At 46.4% G+C, this 19,885-nt stretch overlaps 2 protein-coding genes across 8 annotated transcripts in view; both read left to right on the forward strand.

Moving 5' to 3' along the window:
* Positions 1 to 19,885, forward strand: part of HRH1 (histamine receptor H1) — a 201,914-nt gene that overhangs the window by 94,458 nt on the left and 87,571 nt on the right. Inside the window, exon 1 of one of the 6 annotated variants that reach the window (XM_021071107.1) lies at positions 10,005 to 10,140. The exons of 3 other annotated variants lie outside the window; for them this stretch is intronic. The gene's annotated coding sequence lies outside the window, so the exon portion shown is untranslated. Of the gene's footprint in view, positions 1 to 10,004; positions 10,141 to 19,885 lie in introns of those variants that run through there. 2 more of the 6 variants (XM_021071108.1, XM_021071105.1) reach the window with 2 other exon arrangements.
* Positions 1 to 19,885, forward strand: part of ATG7 (autophagy related 7) — a 397,386-nt gene that overhangs the window by 1,963 nt on the left and 375,538 nt on the right. Inside the window, exon 1 of one of the 2 annotated variants that reach the window (XM_021068379.1) lies at positions 10,068 to 10,140. The exons of the other annotated variant lie outside the window; for it this stretch is intronic. The gene's annotated coding sequence lies outside the window, so the exon portion shown is untranslated. Of the gene's footprint in view, positions 1 to 10,067; positions 10,141 to 19,885 lie in introns of those variants that run through there. 2 annotated transcript variants of the gene reach the window in all.

Consider the following 19,885-nt stretch of genomic DNA (forward strand, 5'->3'; position numbering starts at 1 on the left):
CCAGCATGTTTGAGTTCTGATGAGAGCTTTCTTCCTGACTTGTAAGCAGACGCCTTCTGGCTGTGTCCTCACATTTTTATTGTGGTAGAATACACATAACATTAAATTTACCATTTTATCCATTTTTAAGTGTACAATTCAGTGGCATTAAGAATATTCGCAATTTTTGTGCAACCATCCCCACTATCCATTTCCAGAAATTTACGTCATCCCAAATAGATGCTTTCTACCGATACAAAACCTTTATAGTGGAGCCTATATTCATTACAGTGCTTTCAGTTAGAAGTGACAAAAAGCCAACTCAAAAGATCTCTCCAGGAGTTCCCATTGTGGCGCAGCGGAAACAAATCCAACTAGCATCCACGAGATTATGAGTTCAATCCTTGGCCTCGCTCAGGGATCCAACATTGCCGTGAGCTGTGGTGGAGGTCACAGATGCGGCTCATATACATGTTGCTGTGGCTGTGGCTTAGGTCGGCAGCTGGGGCTCCATTTGACCCCTAGCCTAGGAACCTCCATTAAAAAAAAAAAAAGACCACTCCAGGAAGAGAATCTCTTGGCTCACAAAAATGAAAACTCTAGCTTAGTCCTCAGGCATGGCTGGATCTAGGAGCCCAAACAATATTTTCAGACATACAGATACCTCTTTTGTTATGGTTACTGCCTCCCCTTGGCTCCCACAGAGTGCTGTGTGTTTACCTCTTCATGGCACCAGGGGTAGTATATTATTTTTGAAATGTTAGCCTCTGTGTTTTTTAAGGAAAATTTGATTTCTTAAAACTGAGGCGTAACAGAAACAGACTCACAGAGGACAGACTTGGATTTATTTACCAAGAGGGGGGAGGGGAAGGAATGGGATGGATGGTGAGTTTGGGGTTGGTAGATGAAAACTATTGCATTTAGAATGGATAAGCAATGAGGTCTTACTGTACAGCACAGGAAACTATATCCAGTCTCTTGGGATAGACCGTGATGGAAGATAATATAAGAAAGGGAATGTGGTCACTTTGGCATATAGCAGAAATTGGCATAACTATACTCAAATAATTTTTTTAATTGAAGTATAGTTTACGTATGGTAAAATGCCCACATATTAAAAATTTTCCCTATCTGTATATCTCTGTTCCCATCCCAAAGATCAAAGTTTAAAAGCTTTCCATAACCTACTTCCACTGCTCCTCCTGGGTCAATAACAGTTGCCCTCCCTCTCCCCCAGAGGCAAGCACCTCTAAAACTATAGATTCGTTCTGCCAGTTACTGAACTTCATGTAAGTAGAATTATATAATATTTACTCTTTTATGTTTAGTTTATTTAGGATAATGATTTTGACTTTCATGTCTTATGGACAGTAGTAGTTCATCTACTTTTATGGTTGTATGGTTTTCAATAGTGTGAACTTACCAAAATTTGTTTATTTAAACACCTGCTAGTGGCTATTTGGGTTGTTTCCAGTTTGGGCTATTCTGAATACAGCTGTTATGATATCTGCACAGTCTTTTGTGGACATATGTTTTCATTTCTCTTGGAGCTATATATAGGAGTGGGTTATAAGGGAGATCTGTGTTTATCAGAGTTGCCAAGCAGTGTTCCAAAGTGCCAACACCATTCTGTATTCCCACCAGCCATGTAGGAGAGTCCCAGGGGCCTCCATCCTGACCAGCACTTGCCGTTGTCAGTCTTCTTAATTCCTTCCATTCGAGGTTGATAGGTTGGCATGGAGGGAGCTCATTGAGTTGTTTTTCATTCTTGCCAATTCCTATTACCTGGAAGCCTTACAGGCACCCCCTGCCTGTGGTGTTACAACAAACAATAGTAGGCCATTGCAGCAAGACTACCGTCCTTTTCTAACCCTGTAGAAAAAAAGGAACAAGAATCTTTTCTTGGCTTTTAAGTTTGAAAAGTCTAGGGTTCAGGGCAATAGGAAAATGCTCTTGTGCTTTGATGACGTGATTGGTATGGGGAAGTGTTGGGGGTTTAAGAGCAAGGTTCTGCCTCCTTGAAACTAGACAGGCGTTTCTAGACAAGAGAGGAGAGAGCTGGGGCAGCAGCAAAGGGGGAGATGGATGGTGTAAAACCCCTGAGGAAAGGGACACTTGAACCTGCCCCTTCTCTGAGCAGAGCCCTGAGCTTGGAGGGAGATGCCAAGAGTCCCCAGGTAAGTTGGATGCAGAAAGGACTTGTGCTCTTCTCCCAGGCAGACTCTCTAGTGGGAAATGGCTGCAGGGCTGGACAGAAAAACATCATAGGTCTAGCAGAATCCCCTGTTTCCCAGAGGTCATGGAGCTGAGCAGTGGTTCCTATGGCCTTGGAAGGCCCCCAGAAGCAGCTGAGAGAGGGGATGAGACTTAGAAACAAGGGACAACTTAGCAGTGGCCTGTGTAGATGGGTGACCCTTCCCCAGATAGAAAGGACAATGTCTCAGCAGGCGTTGTCATGGATAAATAATGATGCACCCCAGATGCTCCCCGCTAGATCCCTGGAACTGAGACAGCGCCCCTTAGAAACAGGAAGATCTCAACTTACCTGCGAGTAAGCTTCCCACCCAGTATGGGAGATCACAGCAGGGACTGAGCTCGCGTAACCAAAAATAGAGTTACTTTTTTTGCTCACCTGTGTTCAAGAACTGAAATTGGACCACTATTGTACTTTCCACAAAAAAAAAAAAAAAAAAAAAAATGTAAAGTGTTATACTTGTCTCTTTATTTTCCTTTCTTCTCCTTGAGACTCTGAGCAGCTGCAGGTTGGGGATGAGATATGATTCATCCTGGAATCAGCAGCTTCTGGCACAGGACTGGCACAGAGTAGGGGCCTGGGGAAATGAATGTAAATGTTCTTGTCCTCAATTTCTCCATTTAAAAAATGGGAATACATCACCTCAAAAGCCAATCCCAGTTTGGACATGCTCAGTGTCCATTGTATAAATAGTTAAATGGTACAAAATGAAAACCTAGGGAGTTCCTGTGGTGATGCCGTGGGTTAATGATCTGGCTTGTCTCTCTGATCCCTGGCTGCCTAGTGCAGTGGGTTAAGGATCTGGCATTGCTGCAGAAGCTGCTGCATCCATCACGGATGCAGTTCAGATTAGATCCCTGGCCCGGGAACTTTCATATGCCCAGAGTGCAGCTGAAAAAGGGGGAAAAAGGAGGAAACCAAGCCAACTAGGTGCTATGTATAGCTTTTGTTCTTTACTTCTTCTGCATAAACACATCTACATGTTTTGCATACAAATAGAAATGACCTGCATACTATTCTATAATCAGCAATTTCACTTACTAGCATATGAAGGGACTTCTTCTTGCTAGATCAAACTAGCTTGTAGAGATCAATCTTTTCAATAAACAACTAGAAAACCCAATAAAACTGAAAAGAAAATGAAAATGTGTTAGAAGGTACCAAAGAACTATCCAGGAAGCCAGGACTTGAAGGATCAAGAGCCCAGAGTGAAGAGAAACACATGAAGTGAGCCTGACATACTATGTGCTTTTCCATGAATTTGCCAGTTTTAATGTAGCTGGATGGAGGGACCAAGAACTGAGCAGAAAACAGATGCCAAGGCACTGAGAGGCCAAGCAGAATTTTCTGCAATCTCACAGGGCTGGGGAGACAAAAATAATTTATGCTGAACACATTTTGGGGTCCCCTGGAACATATGAATGCTCACTGGAACTTATCCATACTAGAATTTCCACACTGGGAAGAACTGCAGAGATAATGTAACCACATGCTTCATTTTGTAGATGTAGCACCTGAGGCCCAGAGGTGCTAAGGGACTTGCCCAGGGACACACAGCAAATGGGCCCAGCCTCCTAGTACAGCTGTCTTGCAATGTTCCATAATTGTGGCTGCTGCTCCCAGCCTTTAGCTCCCATTGCTCCCAGAGATATCAATTTAACCTCACTTCTGATTGTGATCTTTTAATAAATGAAAGTGCTTTTTTAAAAGGAAACCAGGACTTCCTGTTGTGGAGCAGTGGAAATGAATCTGACTGGTATCCATGAGGATGTGGGTTCGATCCCCGGCATTGCTCAGTGTGCATCTTCATGAATCCAGTGTTGCTGTGAGCTGTGGTGTAGGTTGCAGACATGGCTCGGATCCCACATTGCTGTGGCTGTGGCGTAGACCAGTAGCTGTAGCTCCAATTTGACCCCTAACCTGGAACTTCCATATGCAGTAGGTACTGCCCTAAAAAAAAAAAAAAAAAAAAAAGGTAATCAAACACAACCTTTTATAAAAATTATTGAGCATTTTTCCTAATTAACAAAGTAGTACAAATTTACTAAAGAAATGTTAGAAAATATAGGTAACTGAAAACCAAAAGCACCCCAAATTTTTCTCTCTGATACAACCATTTCGAGTTTTTAATACAAAAACAGGTATATTTTTTCACAAGAGGAGTTGACACAAAACAGTCACTTACAACTTGCTCTTTTAACATCCATATTGTAGGAATGTTTCACATAATCCTATATTCTCTAATATTATCAGTATAATAGTTCTAGTGATGTACCATAGTTTACCTAACCAAGTAAAGTAAGGTTAGACATTTGGATTATTTGCAATCTTTTACTCTTATACACAATCCTGCCATGAACATCTTTATGAATGTCTTGTTGATATCCATGATTATTTTCTCAGGAAAAATTCTTAGGGTATGGAATAATAATCTGAATATTTTAAAAGTTCTCAACATCCGGCTTCAGATTACCCTCCAGGAAGGCTGTGCAAATGTGTGTATGCCAAAGCCATGTGCTCTACTTGAGGGGGGATGATGGGAGCTGTATTGTATTTCCAGCTCGACGTGTGCCATTCTTGCTCACTTTCCTTAGATAGCTTTGCATCATGCCTGTCTAACTAAATTTAGAATGGAGAACTCAGACTAGCAGCCAGAAACTTGAGAGCCGAGTCAAGGGCCAAGTTGAAAGGGTAAATTTTGACAACTCTCCATCACATGCTTGCTACTCGGTCCACTTTGTCCCTGAAGGATGCACGTCTGCTCTCACAAACTGAGTGGGAAATTAAACAAGGGAAGAGCCGTCTTGCCTACTTTGGGCAGCTATATGAAAAGTGACTGCTTGGACCTCTCAGCACCCAGAGTGCAGAGTCCCCAGAGGGTTCATAATGTGATTGGGGGAAGCTGCAATGGCCCTCAGCCTGATGCACAGCTTGGAGCACAGCTGGGAGCCCAAATGAGTAGTAGCATCGTTTCCTCTGGGTCTTACGTGCTTTGTGATTTTCCAGTCTCTCCTGTGCAAATGCTCCCTTGATTAGTGGGGGATCTAAAAGTTCTCAGCCAAGACTTTAACTGGGATTTGTTTCAGGTCAAAAAATACTGATATTATGACTGATCATCTGGGTTCTATGGCTGATGAGTTGTGTCACCTTGGGCAAGACCCTTCCCCTCTCTGGGCCTCCTTATTTTCTCCATGGAAGCAAGGAACTGTTGGCCTGGGTTTGGTGCTACGCAAATCCTGTTTTCCAGAGGAGAGGGAAGAAGTGAGGGACTGAGCACCGGCCAGAGCCAAACACTCTGCACACACAAGCGTGTTCCATCCTAACCATGGCTCCGTGAGGAGGCAGGTGTCTGCGCTGGTCGAGGACCAATGCTCCGTTATTCTGCTAATAGCACCCTGATATTCTTTTAGAGAAACATCTCTCACTCACTTCTAGTCCTTGTGGCTGGGAGGGGCAGACCCTATCCCCTGACTCCAGTTGTAGGTGTGTGGCTCAGGTTTGGCCCATCAGAGTGACCATGATGGTTTCAGGGCTGGCCAGGTTAACCAAGCCAGGCCAAGGGAAATCAGGCCTAGGATTTTTCCTGGAAGACTGAAGAATGTCTTTAACTTGAGGTTGCTTAACTGGCCACTTCTGCCTTGCTGTGAGAGACCCAGGCTGCTAATAAAACTGATTCAAAAGAAAACAGTAAAAGGACAGAGGGAGACAGCATCATGACAACTTCCTTGAGCTTCTGGCAGGGACTGTGTCTGAATCCAGAACTATCTCCTACAGTTTTCAGTTTAAAACCCCTTTTGGCCGAAGCTGGTTATAACTGAGTTTAATACCCTGCAACCCAAAGAGCATCACTAAAATCCCGGACGTGGCATAGACTGTATTATTCTCATCTTACAGGTGAGGAAACTGAGGCTCAGAGAAGAAAGTCAACAAAGAACTAGCAAGCAGCAGAGCAGATTTTTAATTTTTTTAGTATAGTTGATTTACAATGTTCTGTCAATTTCTGATGTACAGCAAAGTGACCCAGTTGTACACACACACACACACACACACATATATATTTGTTTTCTCACATTATCTTCTATCATGTTCTATCACAAGTGATTGGATATAGTCCTCTGTGCTATACAGCAGGACCTCATTGCTTATCTGTCCTAAATGTAATAGTTTGCATCTACTAACCCCAAACTCCCAGTCCATCCCACTCCCTTCCTCTCCCCCTTGGCAACCACAAGTCTGTTTTCTATGTCCATGAGTTTGTTTCTTTAATGTAGACAGGTACTATTTTCGATTCCACATGTAAGTGATATCATATGGTATTTGTCTTTCTCTTCCTGACTTATTTCACTTAGTATGAGAACCTCTAGTTCTATCCATGTTGCTACAAATGACATTTTTTTTTTTTATGGTTGAGTAGAATTCCATTGTGTATATGTACCACATCTTCTTAATCCATTCATCTGTTGATGGACATTGAGGTTGTTTCCATGTCTTGGCTGTTGCGAATAGTGCTAAAATGAACATAAGGGTGCATGTATCTTTTTGAATGAAAGGTGTGTCCAGATATATGCCCAAGTTTTGTCCAGATATATTTGTCCAGAGTGGGATGCTGGATAGTATGGTAGTTGTATATTTAGTTTTCTGAGGTACCTCCATACTGTTTTCCATCGGGGTTATACCCAGAGTAGATATTTTTAACCTGCTTCTTTCAAAATATGTACCTCTGGCCTCTCCTCAAGGGCTCAAGTGGTCGCCCCCCCCCTTTTTTTTTTTGTCTTTTTGCTATTTCTTCGGTCGCTTCTGCGGCATATGGAGGTTCCCAGGCTAGGGGTTGAATCGGAGCTGCAGCCACCGGCCTACACCAGAGCCACAGCAATGCTGGATCCGAGCGGCGTCTGCAACCTACACCACAGCTCACAGAAATGCCGGATCATCAACCCACTGAGCAAGGGCAGGGACTGAACCCTCAACCTCATGTTTCCTAGTCAGATTCGTCAACCACTGCACCACGATGGGAACTCCGGTCCCCCTTTTTAATTTCCTTCCACAAACCACAGAAGTAGGAACAGGCTTGTGGAGGCCGAATGATCCAGGATCCAGACCTAATTCAGTTGCTTCCTACCTGTCTGATCTTTTTTTTTTTTTTTTTTTTTGTCTTTTTTTGTTGTTGTTGTTGTTATTGTTGTTGCTATTTCTTGGGCCGCTCCCTCAGCATTATTGTTGTTGTTGTTGCTATTTCTTTTTCTTTCTTTTTTTTTTTTTTGTCTTTTGTCTTTTGTTGTTGTTGTTGTTGCTATTTCTTGGGCCGCTCCCGCGGCATATGGAGGTTCCCAGGCTAGGGGTTGAATCGGAGCTGTAGCCACCGGCCTACGCCAGAGCCACAGCAACGCGGGATCCAAGCCGCGTCTGCAACCTACGCCACAGCTCACGGCAACGCCGGATCGTTAACCCACTGAGCAAGGGCAGGGACCGAACCCGCAACCTCATGGTTCCTAGTCGGATTCGTTAACCACTGCGCCACGACAGGAACTCCCTACCTGTCTGATCTTGAAGTGATCTGACTGCACACCCTGAACAAGTCTCCTCATCTCTTTGTGCCTCAGTTTTCTTATCTGCAAAATAAGAATACACCTATCTCATGGGATTGCTATGAGGAGTAGCTAAATTAGATTATGTAACACTCTTAGAACAGCGCCTGATGCGCAGGGCGCTGTGTGTGTCTTAAGGGCTGGCTATAGTTATATAGTTTTTCTTCTGCTGCTTGTATACTGTTAGTAAGTTGGCAGATCTCTCCCCACTGCACACATCAAGGATATGGCCCAGGTTGTCTCATGATACATCCATTTCAAATGCCACAACAAAGCAACACATACCCTAAGGGCTTCAAGTTATGTTTGACATACTATTTCTAAAATGCTGATGTTTCTAAGAATGCTGATCACTTTGGACTTAGCAGTCCTAAAACTAGCCCAGGAAGTGAAACTTTGGAGAGGAATTCCAAATAATCATGGCTCTGCTGAATTGCAGAAAGGAGAGAGAGGGGAATGGATATGGACCCAGCCATTTCCGAGATCTTTTTTCCTCTCACTCCTATCAGCCCTACAGCTGTAGGGAGCAGAAACGCATTTCCTCTAGAGTTTATAACGGTTGCTACCACAAATGCTAACTCAGTTCCAAAGGGTGTATCAGTCTGGCAAAGTGTAGAATATGGATTCCCAGAGAATCACCAGGGAATGAGAGGGGTTGCGTGGCTTCAGGGTGAGTCCTGGTTTGGGGGTAATGCTATTGCACAGGGGGTTGGTCAGAGGCAAGGGGAATCCCTTGCCTCTCTGATTTGTAAAGGTCAGAGCTGGTACCTGAGATAGTAACATGCTCTGTTAGTTATCCAGAATCCAAAGCCTTCTATTTGTGGGCCTTAATGTCAGCCCTTTAAATCCCCAACTTGTGGTCAGGTTTAGTGGTCTGTGAGCTATTATTTATGGAGCACTTGCTAAGTCCTTTATGTAAATGACCTTCTCGAACTTTCCAGAAGCCTCATTGAGGTGAAGATTATAGTACAGGGATTATGCCTTTGGATCTTGTAGCCAAGGCTGCATTAGGCTGGATTCCTGGTTCTCCTGTGTGACTTTGAGTAAGTTACTTAGCCTCTCTCTGTCCCAGTTTTCTTCTCTGCAAAGTAATGATAATAATAGTTCCTACTTATTCAGGATGTTGTGAGGATTAAATGAGTATGCCCCTGCAGCATTTAGAAAAGTGCATGGCACAACAGCCGCTGTTGTCACTAACCCTCGTTTTACAGCTGTGGGCCTCATGGTGGGAGATCACTTAGGTTCCATACACAGCTCATGAAGCTGGGCCTCTCACTATGCATTTAACCACCATGGAGTGGAATTGCCTCTACTCAGAAGAGGCTTGGATACCCCCAAACCTGCACCCAGCCACCCTGCCCCAGTTCCCTCCTTCTCAAACATCCCCCTCTCCCTCTGAGTCTGGGTGTCTCTTTTGAAGTGTTGAGATAAGCTAACAGTGTAGAGGTTCCAGTGGAGACCTCCTGGCACTGAGCAGGGACAGAAAACTGCTTCTGTCCCCAGCTCTGGAAGTGAAGGCAGCCAGGAAGAATTCTCAGGTTTCCAGCGTCAGGGGCAGAGGTTCCTGCAAAAGAGCCACCCCCCTCCCTTACCCTTCAGGATGCCAATTAGAACTTGCTGAATTTTGAAACGTGAGCTCATCTGTACAGACTAGGGGGAAACAGCGGAAGGGTGCGGAGTTCTAGACCTTGCGGGGCGGGGGGGGGGGGGGGGGGAGGTCTCTCTAGTGCCCCATGGAAACTCTCCAGGAAGGTCCCTGTCTGTCAGTGTTAGTCTTTCTCTCCCTGTCTTTGACTGTCTTTTTCTGGTTTGGCCTCTCTAGAAGGGATCAGGGGAAGTGGGGTATCACTATGCATCTTTGTCAGTAGAGCAATGGTTCACTTTGCAAACATCCTCACATCACTGCCTCTGCTTCCTTATCTTGACTTAATCTATTTCTGTCTGCCCTTAGGGTGTGTGTGTGTGTGTGTGTTTGTGTGTGTGTGTAGCGAGGTGGTGTGGGGAGTTCTCGCCAAGGTTCTGAATCTCCTTTCGCCTCTCCCTCCGGACCCAGGGAGCCTCCCCACCTCTCAGAGCCTAAAGCTAGGAAGCCCTGCGGAAGCAGCTCCAACCCTGGGGCTGCCTAGGAGGCGGGGGCACTGAGGACCCGGGGCCCGGGTCTCCGCCTCCCTCCCCGCCTCCCTCCCTCCAGGCTGCCCCCCCCCCGCGGGCTCCTCCTCCTGGGCCCCGCCTCCTCGGTCCGCTCCCCTGGTACCCCAACCGCCACCGAGCACCGAGCAGCCTGGCCGCGGCCGCGGTGCCACCAAACTTTCCCCGGAGCCGGTGAGTCGGAGTGGAGCGCCGGCAGGGAGCGAGCAAGGGGCAGGCAGGGGCTGGAGCGGGGCCGCGGGGTGAGGCTGTGCGCGGCCGGGCTTGGGTCTGGACATCCACGCAGAGCCCCCGGAGCCGAGGACGTGGGGTGGGCGCGCTCGGGAGCCTGGGGATGTGGGCGACGCGGGTAGGGTCCCCGAGTGCAGCTGGCTCCGGCTGACTCCGCGGCACCCTTCTGGCACCTAGCTCCGTCCCCCGCCCTGACGCGCAGACACCTGTGGCTTCACCCGGGTTCGCTGGGGTGTGTGGCCCTAGTGTCTACCTCGGGCTCTGACACGGAGAGAGCGAGCCTCCAGTTTCCCCAGAGCTGCCCCAGCCTCCGAGTTTGATGCTCCTGGTGGTCCCAGCCCATCTGTCGAGTGTGATGCCTGTGCCAGGCACTGGGCATCCATGATCTCTTTAGGTTCTCCCTGTAACTCAATGAGCCGGGTATTACCATCCCATTTTACAGAGAAAGAAAGAGGCTCAGAGAGAGAAAGTTGTGCCCAGTAGCACTGCCGAGTTAGGAGAGAGCCAGGAATTTGAGACCAAGTTAGCCAGACCCAAGGCACTTAACCACACGCGGGCGATCTCCAGTTCAGCGTTATCAGGGGACGGGTGTGGGAAGCGTGGAGACCACCGTCCAGCTGCGGACCACCTCCTCCTCGTTGTGCTGCGCGGAGAACCCTTTGGAAAAAGGGCTGGCCATTACTGTAATGCAGTGGATTCTGGTGGCACTCGCGCGTTAGAACGGCCCTTTCAGGTGAGAGGGGCCAAATTCTAGAAGTTGCTCTCGATTTTTCTGGAAGGAGCCAAGGAAGTCAGGAGCAGGGGCTGAAGTGCAGCAGTTCTTCACGGAAGCCTCTTTTCCCCGCCCTGGGTGACTCTCCCCTCCCACTGCCGCCCAAGGAGACCCCACCTCGATCCGTTAATGCCGAGGTATCCGCTCTGCCTAGGAACTGCTAGTGCAGAGATGCTCCAGGCAGGGTCTCTCTCCTCCAGCAGGGGGCTCCACCTCAGGTCTGGACCCGATGACGAAGGAAAGCTGGGAGTACTGTGTGAGCAAGGTCCCCTGGCAGGAAGGTGCTTGGAGAACTCTTTCCCTGATGAAGACTAGATCCTGGTGACTGGAGCACAGATGGAGTGTCTCCAGAGCATGAAGGAGAGAGGAACTGGGAGTCTGACAGGCAGGTCTCAAATGCCCCAATCTTGGCTTTAATCTTGGGGCCAGCCTGAACCAGCAGAGAGGAAAAGAGGGAGAGGGAGGGAAGTTGGGAGAATGGACTCGTCAGAGTATCATTAGGCATTATCCCACTTAGTTTTCACAGGAGCTTTGCAATGTAGACACTATTATTACTACCTTCATTGGACAGATGGTTTGTTGAGGCCCAGAGAGGTTAAATAACTTGCCTGAGGTTGCCCAGCTGGTCCATGGGAGAGTTGGAATTTGAACACAGGTCTTACCTGACTCCTTCCAGATTATCAGTGACACTCACACTGCAGATGAGACCTTCCATCTGCAGCAAAGGTGAAAATAGATGCCAGCCAGCAGGGACCCCGATGCCCCCACACCACTTTCCTTTCTCTAGGATAGGTGTTGTGTAAGAGGCTTGCTGCTAAGAAGAAATCCCTGACTCCCCATGTCAATTCCCTAATATGACCCAGGGCTGGCTGAATTCTCACACAGAGGCCTGAGGCTGCTGCCTCAAAAAGTATTTCCCCTGGTGGAGGGAAAGGGAGGCTGGTACCATTTTGAAGGGGAAGAGAGAATCCCTCCAGGGTAGCAATGGCCCGGTTGCTTGAGCATGGTTTCAGAGCTGGGTGGAGGCCAGAGCTTCTTCCAGGTCCCTGCAGCCCAGAGGTGTTTGGCCAGCGCTGGACTGGGGGTGGTCTTTTCTGGCCTGTAGCTGAGTGTCTCAAGTAGGAAGAACTTGTATCTGAACTTCCTCCCCTCAGACTCTCTCAGAATTCCATGTTCCTGTTTGCATGTTCCTTTTTTATGATCAAGGAATGCCTGGTGGAAATGGTGTGGCCTTTCTATAACAAAGGGAAAGCATGGCAAAGAGGTCAAAAGTGTGGATTCCAGAGTTGGCTTAGAACCCAGCACTGTCACTTATGAGCTCTGTGGCCTTGGGCAAGTTACTATACCTCTCTGTTCCTCAGTTTCTCCATCTTTAGGATGGGAGTATTCTTAGAACATTTGTCACTGGGTTGGGGAGAAAACTAATTGTGTTCATATGCATAAAGCATCTAGATGGTGCCAGTTGATACATAAAAGTACTATTCGAATGTTAGTCGTCACTATGGTTACTACTAAGGTCAAAGAGGCCCGGCTTGGTAGCCTGGCTCTGCCATCTGCAAGCTGCCGGACTTGCGTTAGACTCTTGCTTTCTCATCTGTGAAGGGGGAACAGTCTAGTGTGAGATGGAATGTAAGAAGTCTGAGTGCAGACGTATTTAAACTTTTGGTGCCTACAAGGCACTCAGCAAACACGATTACCCCACTCCTTCACGCTGTAGCTTGAACTGGATGCTCTGGCACCCTTTTGAGGGCCATGGATTGGTGACAGTTTTCTGACAGGAAAGACACCCTTCTTATCTTTCTACCCAGAATCACACTTCATGGTCATTTCCTAGGAACAAGTGTGGGCCTCTTGGTGGCCATGGCCGTGGGATGGCAGAGGGTAGGTCTGAAGTTCATTTCATAAGATCTGCCCTGTCCTCACCAAGATAAAGATGTCAATGGAACATATCACCCCAGCTGCCTTTCAGATTGCTATTTTGTGCATCTTTCAGGCAAAGGGGACATACCCAGAGTTCTGAATTTTTTTCCCCTTAAAGATAGAATGGTGGAGAAAAAAAAAAAAAGTTCAGCATTAGAACCCCAGCCCTGGCCCTTTGAGCTGAGTGACCTTGGGCATCAGTTTCCTCATCTGCAAAATGGCCATTAATCATATTTTCCAGTGTCTGTATCTCAGGGTTAATTCCAGGATGGAAAAAAAAAAAAAAAAAAAAAAGAAGGAAAAAAGCAGATAGTATAAATTGGCAAAGAATTACATGCAATTGTAAGTCATTCTCATTAGCATTCCGGCTGGGCGTTACTGTAATTGCTCCTGATCCAAGACATTTTATCTGAAAGATGTACCTGGCAGAAGATCATTCAAGCTCAGTCACCTGCTGCCCTCCCTTTCACAGTGACACTGAGCATTGCTGAATCTTGGGATGTAATTATAATAAAGCTCCAGTGTCTTATTTATAAGTGACTCACTTCTGCCATTAATGGTGGCCGCGGACTCAGCACACACTCATTGGGAACAATGCCGCTGATGCCAGGGGGAGGGGGTACAGGATGCCTCTCTTCTTTTATGCATTCATCTTCCCTGCTGTAATTCTCCAGTGATAATGCATGAGGATCACATGGGCCAGGATCGAAGCTGACAGTTCTTAATTTGTGCAGCAGCTTGGATGGCAAGACCCATTGAAACTTGTCGCTGCCAGTGGAGTGGATGTTAGAAACCATTACATCACAGAAGAGAGGATAGAGCAGAGGAGGGCAAGGAAGGCACCTCAGGGGGTGGTTAGAAGCATGGATTTTGGTTTCCAACAGACCTGAGTTTGAATCTTGGTTATGCCAGCATGTTAGTTGTGCTGTGATTTTTGTCTATCTTCCCACCTCTTCTCTGAGTTCTGAAAGAGCAGGGACCATGTCCATCTTATTCACCAGGGTATTCATAGCTCCTGGCACATAGAAGGGCTTATGAATGAAGAAGGAAGGAAGGAAAGAAGGGAGGGAGGAAGGAGGAAAGAAAAAGAAAGAAAGAAGAGAGAGAAAAAGAAAAAGGAAGAAAAGAAAAGGAAGAAAAAAGCGAGGGAGGAAGAAAGGGAGGGAAGAAGAAAGAAAATATGAATTTTTGGTAAGTTGCTTGATTGTGCCTCAGCTTTCTAATCTGTAAAATGGGGCTAACATAGCACCTGCCTTACAGGTTGCCGGAGGACTGAATGAGGAAATGACACATACAGAATAAGCACTCAGCATTGCCCTTGATGATAAATTGATGTACAGAAGCAAGGACGCAGCTGGCCTTATCTGGGAGAGAGAACTTTTCCCCCCACCCTCAGGCCAACAAGGGGCAATAATGCTAGTTGTAAGAATCCCTGTATTTATACAACACTCTGCAAAGTGCTTTGTTTTCTTTTTTTATTGAAATATAGTTGATTTACAATGCTTAGCATGTACAGCAAAGTAATTCAGTTACATATATATGTAGCTTATTATGATATTAAATATAGTTCCTTGCGCTATACAGTAAGTCCTTGTTGTTTACCTCTTATACATATATAGTAGTGTTTATCCGTTTATCCCAAATTCCCAATTTATCCCGTACTCATCCCCAGCAAAGTTCTTTCTTATCCAATGACTCCTCACAACTAGACGGGAATGGCAATCCCTGTTTTACAGGTGAGGAAACCTGAGGCTCAGAGGGCTTCTGATAAAGATTATCTCCCAAAACGCTAGCGTAAACATTATACCTAATTGTCACATGTGGACAGATCCTCCACGAGGGGCAGTGGGTGGGAACACCCATAGTTGCACATTTTAGAAGCACCAGGGGCTAGAAAACAAGTCCAAGTTACTCTGATCTGCCAAATGGTGTTCCTGCTGAGCTCTCTCTTGTGCATCAGGGTTGGAGGGTGCAGGTTTACATTTTGGTGAATATGGTGTCTCTCTCCATTGTTTAGGATACAGCTTAGTTTCCTCATTTTCCCTTGGTGGTCTTGCACAAATTTGTTAGATGTATTCCTAGTTATTTTGATATTTTGTCTGCTATTGTATATCTATCTATATCTATCCACACATACATATTTTTTAAATTAACGCTATTGTTGGTTGCTTTGGAGAGAAATATTTTTGCATTTTGCATATTGATTTTGTTTCAGAAATCTTGCTAAATTCTCTAATTCAAGAAAGTGTTTTTGTGGATTGTTGTGGAAATGATGTTTATGCAATTGCAGGAGTGCAAATAACTATTTTGTTTCTTCCTTTCCAATCCTTTTTTTCCTTTATTCCCACCCACTGCCCCTCGTGGAGGATCTGTCCACATGTGACAATTAGGTATAATGTTTACGCTAGCGTTTTGGGAGATAATCTTTATCAGATTAAAGAAGCTCCATTCTTTTTTTTTTTTTTTTTTCTTGTTTTTTTAGGGCCGCACTCGCCGCATATGGAGGTTCCCGGGCTAAAGGTTGCATCAGAGCTGTAGCCGCCGGCCTATGCCACAACCACAGCAACACCAGATGTGAGCCGTGTCTACAACCTACACCACAGCTCACGGCAATGCCAGATCCTTAACCCACTGAGCAAGACCATGAATCGAACCAGCATCCTCATGGATACTAGTCAGATTCGTTTCCACTGAGCCACGACAGGAACTCCAAGAAGTTCCGTTCTATTCCCAGTTTGCTGACTATTTCTTTATAGTCATAAATGAAAGTAGGTGTTTTTCTGCATCTGCTCAGGTGATTACGTGATTTTTATTTTTCAATTTGTCAATATGGTGAATCACACTGATTTTTTTTTTTGAAATCTTTTTTTTTTTTTGATTTTCCCACTGTACAGCAAGGGGGTCAGGTTATCCTTACATGTATACATTACAATTACATTTTTTCCCCCACCCTTTGTTCTGTTGCAACATGAGTATCTAGACATAGTTCTCAATGCTATTCAGCAGGATCTCCTTGTAAATCTATTCTAAGTTGTGTCTGATAAGCCCAAGCTCCCGATCCCTCCCACTCCCTCCCCCTAAAATCAGTGTGGGCTGTCCTGTCGCATCTTCATTGCTGGATTCTGTCTCCCGATGTTTTTGTTGCGGGCTTTAGGATCATGAGTTCATGAGTGAGATGCACTGGTGATTTTTCCATTCTGGTGTTTACTTATCAGACTTTGGTGTCAAGGTTACGCTGGCCTCACAAAACAAGGTGGACCTTGTTCCCACTTGTTCAGTTCTCTAGAAGAGATTGTGTAAGCTGGGTGTTGTTTTGGTCAAGTGTTTGAGAACTCATGAGTGGGCCCCCAGTGGGTGGGAGCCCAGCGCAGGGTGGGGAGGATAGCTGGTTTCAGCTCACTCCAAGGAGGAACTTTCCAACAAAAAGCAGCTCAGGCGGCCTTGGGAGGAAGTTGGCAGAAGCTGTGCACCCAGCTGTCCTGACCATGGCGGAAGAACCAGCCTTGGTCTCCAAGGAGGGTTCTCCAAACCTGTGATCCTAGATGAAGGGAGTTCCATGCAGGGGGAAAGTCTGGTGTCCATCTCCTCCTGCTTCTAAAATTGCTTCGTCTGCAGACAGTGTCCTGGCAGTGAATTTCTGTTCCCCAGTGCCTGCAGTGGAGGGACCTGACTCCATGCATGCCTCCCCTTTCCATCTCTGTGACAGCAGTTTGCCTGGAATCTTTAGGACCTGGGGCCACACCCTCCAGCCAGTTCCCTGTGACCCCAGGGTAGCTAGATTTTGACAAGCTTCTTAGCCGAATAGTCCCTCAGTCCTCTTTTCTAAGGTGCCAGGCCCTGGGCTAACTTGGATCATCTCTCTTAACCCCATAACAAAGCCACAAAGTAGCTGCTGTTACCCCCATTACTCAGACTAGGAAAACAAGGTTTCTGGCTGTGAATGGTTGTAATGGTTTCACAGTAAATTATCACCCTCTAACCTCTGTGGGCTTAGGTGTACAATGAAGGTCTCACTCAGTTTTCTTCTCACATATTTCCCTCAATGTCCCTGACCTGTTTCTTTCCCTCATCTCTGTCCCCTGCATCATCAGATCCACAATTGCTCTACGTCTTCAGAGGCAGAGCTCACAACTCCAGGGGGCACCATTCAGGTGGTTTTCTACTGCAGGCCTCAGGCTTTGCAACCTGGACACCCCATCCTCGGCAGCGGGTCTCCTTCCAGCTGTCTGTTGGGGTGTTGAACTTTCTGCCTATTCCAGTGGCTGAGCATCAGAGTCACAGCAGGTCACATGGCAGAGCATGAGGGGAGGAGAGCAATGGGCGTCTGTATGGCGAGGCTCAGTGATTCTCAGAGCATAAATCATAATAGTTCGTAAACTGCTTCCCCCTTCTTTTTCTCGCTTTTTTTTTTTTTCTTTCTTTCAAAGTTTCTAGGCAGTTTTCGCTGGGTTTATTCTTTCAGGAGAACTTGATTTATTTACTAGCTGGCTTTTTTTTTTTTTTTCTGTCCCTGGAGAGAATCATCACTCCATAAATCCATCCTCCCGGCCCTCTCCCCCAGCTCCCTTGCCAGCCTGCCATTCCAGCCAGAGGTTCTGCGCACATGAGTGTTGATGCTGGGCTTTAATGGAAGCCTGTTTTCTTTCCTTTTTCCTTGACATTTAACTGCTTGCATGGTGGGTGCACCCTGATGGGCCTAACATGAACCCCTGAGTGAGCTCAGAGTCAGCCTCCCTGGAGCATGATGGGCTAACTGCGAAGCATCTCCCAAGGTCTCCCCAAAGTAGATTTAGGGGAAACCCTGAATTCTGCATTTAAATCAGACCATCTCCTGAAGACAAGTTCATGTGAGGTAAAAAGAGACATAGACAAAATGGACTTATATTTATAAACTCCATTGTATAAAGAATGCATGTAATTCAGTTTCTGGTTAAAAGCAAAGGTTCCAGCCATGTCGACTCAGATCCTGGCTCCACAGCTTTCCAAAATATGTCCCAGGCAGGCCGTCCAATCTGTCTTTGCCTTGATTCCCTCAGTGAGAAGGCAGGGTGAGTGAGTGTGTTAACTTACAGGATTGTTATGAGAATAAAATGAGTCGTGAGGTTGGAAAGAATTAATATTTGAAAAGCATTTATAGGAGAACCTGGCACCTTAGGAGTGTTCATTAAAGAAACCAATGAATAAATAACTCTTTTATATGGATTTCTTCCCCCCCAAGAAATTGGGAGTTATTTTTGTCATGTTTCAAAATAAATCCCCCTGGATTTTAAAAATTGGAAGCTATATTAACCCTGCACATTAATTTCTGACTCACCCCATGTGATGAGTGCTTTTTGTGAGATGATATTTTCTTGAATTAGTGTGGAGGCTCCTTGAGGGCGTGCTGCATGCTACTTTGTGGAAGATCTCCAAAGTGAAGATAATTTTTAAAAGTGCAAGACCCTAGAGGCAGGTGGGTTTGGTGGCAATAGTTGGGGTTTCAGAGTTTTGACCTGGATGCACATCCTAATGCCCTAAATAGTTATCTCTTTGGCTTGGGAGGAAGCATGTTAACCTCCCTGGCCTCAGTTTCCACCTCTGTAAAAAGGGAATCGTAATTTTTTTTTGTCTTTTTAGGGCTGCTCCCATGGCATATGGAGGTTCCCAGGCTAGGGATCTAATCGGAGCTGCAATTGCCAGGATCTGAGCCATGTCTGTGACCTACACCACAGCTCACGGCAATGCCGGATCCTTAACCCACTGAGCAAGGCCAGGGGTCAAACCCACTTCCTCCTGGATCCTAGTCCATTTCGCTAACTACTTAGGCACGATGGCAACTCTGGGAAAAGTAATGCTAATTATATTAGCACCACCTCTCACAGCATTATTGAGAGCCTCTTCCCCCAGATCTTGCAATGGCTTGTACCTTCCCATCACTGAGGACTCAAAGATGTGTCCTCCTCGGAGAGCCCTTCCCTGACTACCCCGTTTTGACCCCAGTCCAGTCCCTGTCTGTGATTTTCTTTATCACCGCCACCAGGTTGCCAGCTCCAGAGGTATAGGGATGTCATCTGCTCAGTTGATAGCTGTACCCGCGTGTCTCTTTAATGGCCCCTGGCACCTATTATGTATGCAATAAAAAGCTTACTGGATGGAGAAGGTGACTTCACAGCTAGATCCTTAAAGACAAGGGCCTGCCCTGATCATGCAAATGCCAGTAAAGACCCCCTGGTTGGTGAGGGTACCGGCACTTCATGGCACTCATGTGCCTAAAAATGCTTTTTAGGCGTTTCTGAAGTAGTAAGAAACACTGAGCATAGATGAGCTCTTTTCACATTGTAGCAGGAGCTCAGTGAATAGTTGTCAGTCTCTGACGGACTCATGCTCCCAGCACCCAGCCCCAGGCTTGACAAGGCTGAGAAGCACCACTGACAGGTTGGGAACACAGGACAGGGGCTTCTCCACTCCTCAGTCCTGTAGGGATTGAGGGGATGGTGAATAGCACTCTTCTGCCAGCCTGAGTTCTGGATCAACTGGGTATTAAGACAAAAAGCAAGGTAGCCGAGAACGAAGCGTCACCATTATTGCTGACCCGACTGACATTGGTGCATGTAGGCTGGCTAATGCCAAAGTCTAGAACATGTGGGGTTCTTCACCTGCCCTGGGAGCAGGCAAGACTGGGTTCCTGCAGAGTCTCTTTGGACTCATGCTCCCAGCAAGCAGGCTGGTTCCCAAAAGAATCTGAGAAGAGCTGAATTATATTTGCCTATTTCATCTCTCAAACCTCTTATCAATACATAGTACTGTGCAGGGATGCAGGAGCAAGTGAAGAGTGGGAGAGAGGCCAGGCTCTGAGACTAGAGGAAGTCCCATTACAACGGAGGAAACAAGGGGCAGGAAACTGACAGGAGGCCCTGTGGGTGGGGGAGTGAGTCAAGAGAGGCAGGGAGATGCAGAGGCCACTGGTGCCTGCTTCTTATATGCGCCAGCAGACTAGGAAAGCAGGAGGGCCCCTCA

Source organism: Sus scrofa, chromosome 13, assembly GCF_000003025.6.
Source record: "Sus scrofa isolate TJ Tabasco breed Duroc chromosome 13, Sscrofa11.1, whole genome shotgun sequence".
In the NCBI taxonomy this organism is placed as follows: domain Eukaryota; kingdom Metazoa; phylum Chordata; class Mammalia; order Artiodactyla; family Suidae; genus Sus; species Sus scrofa.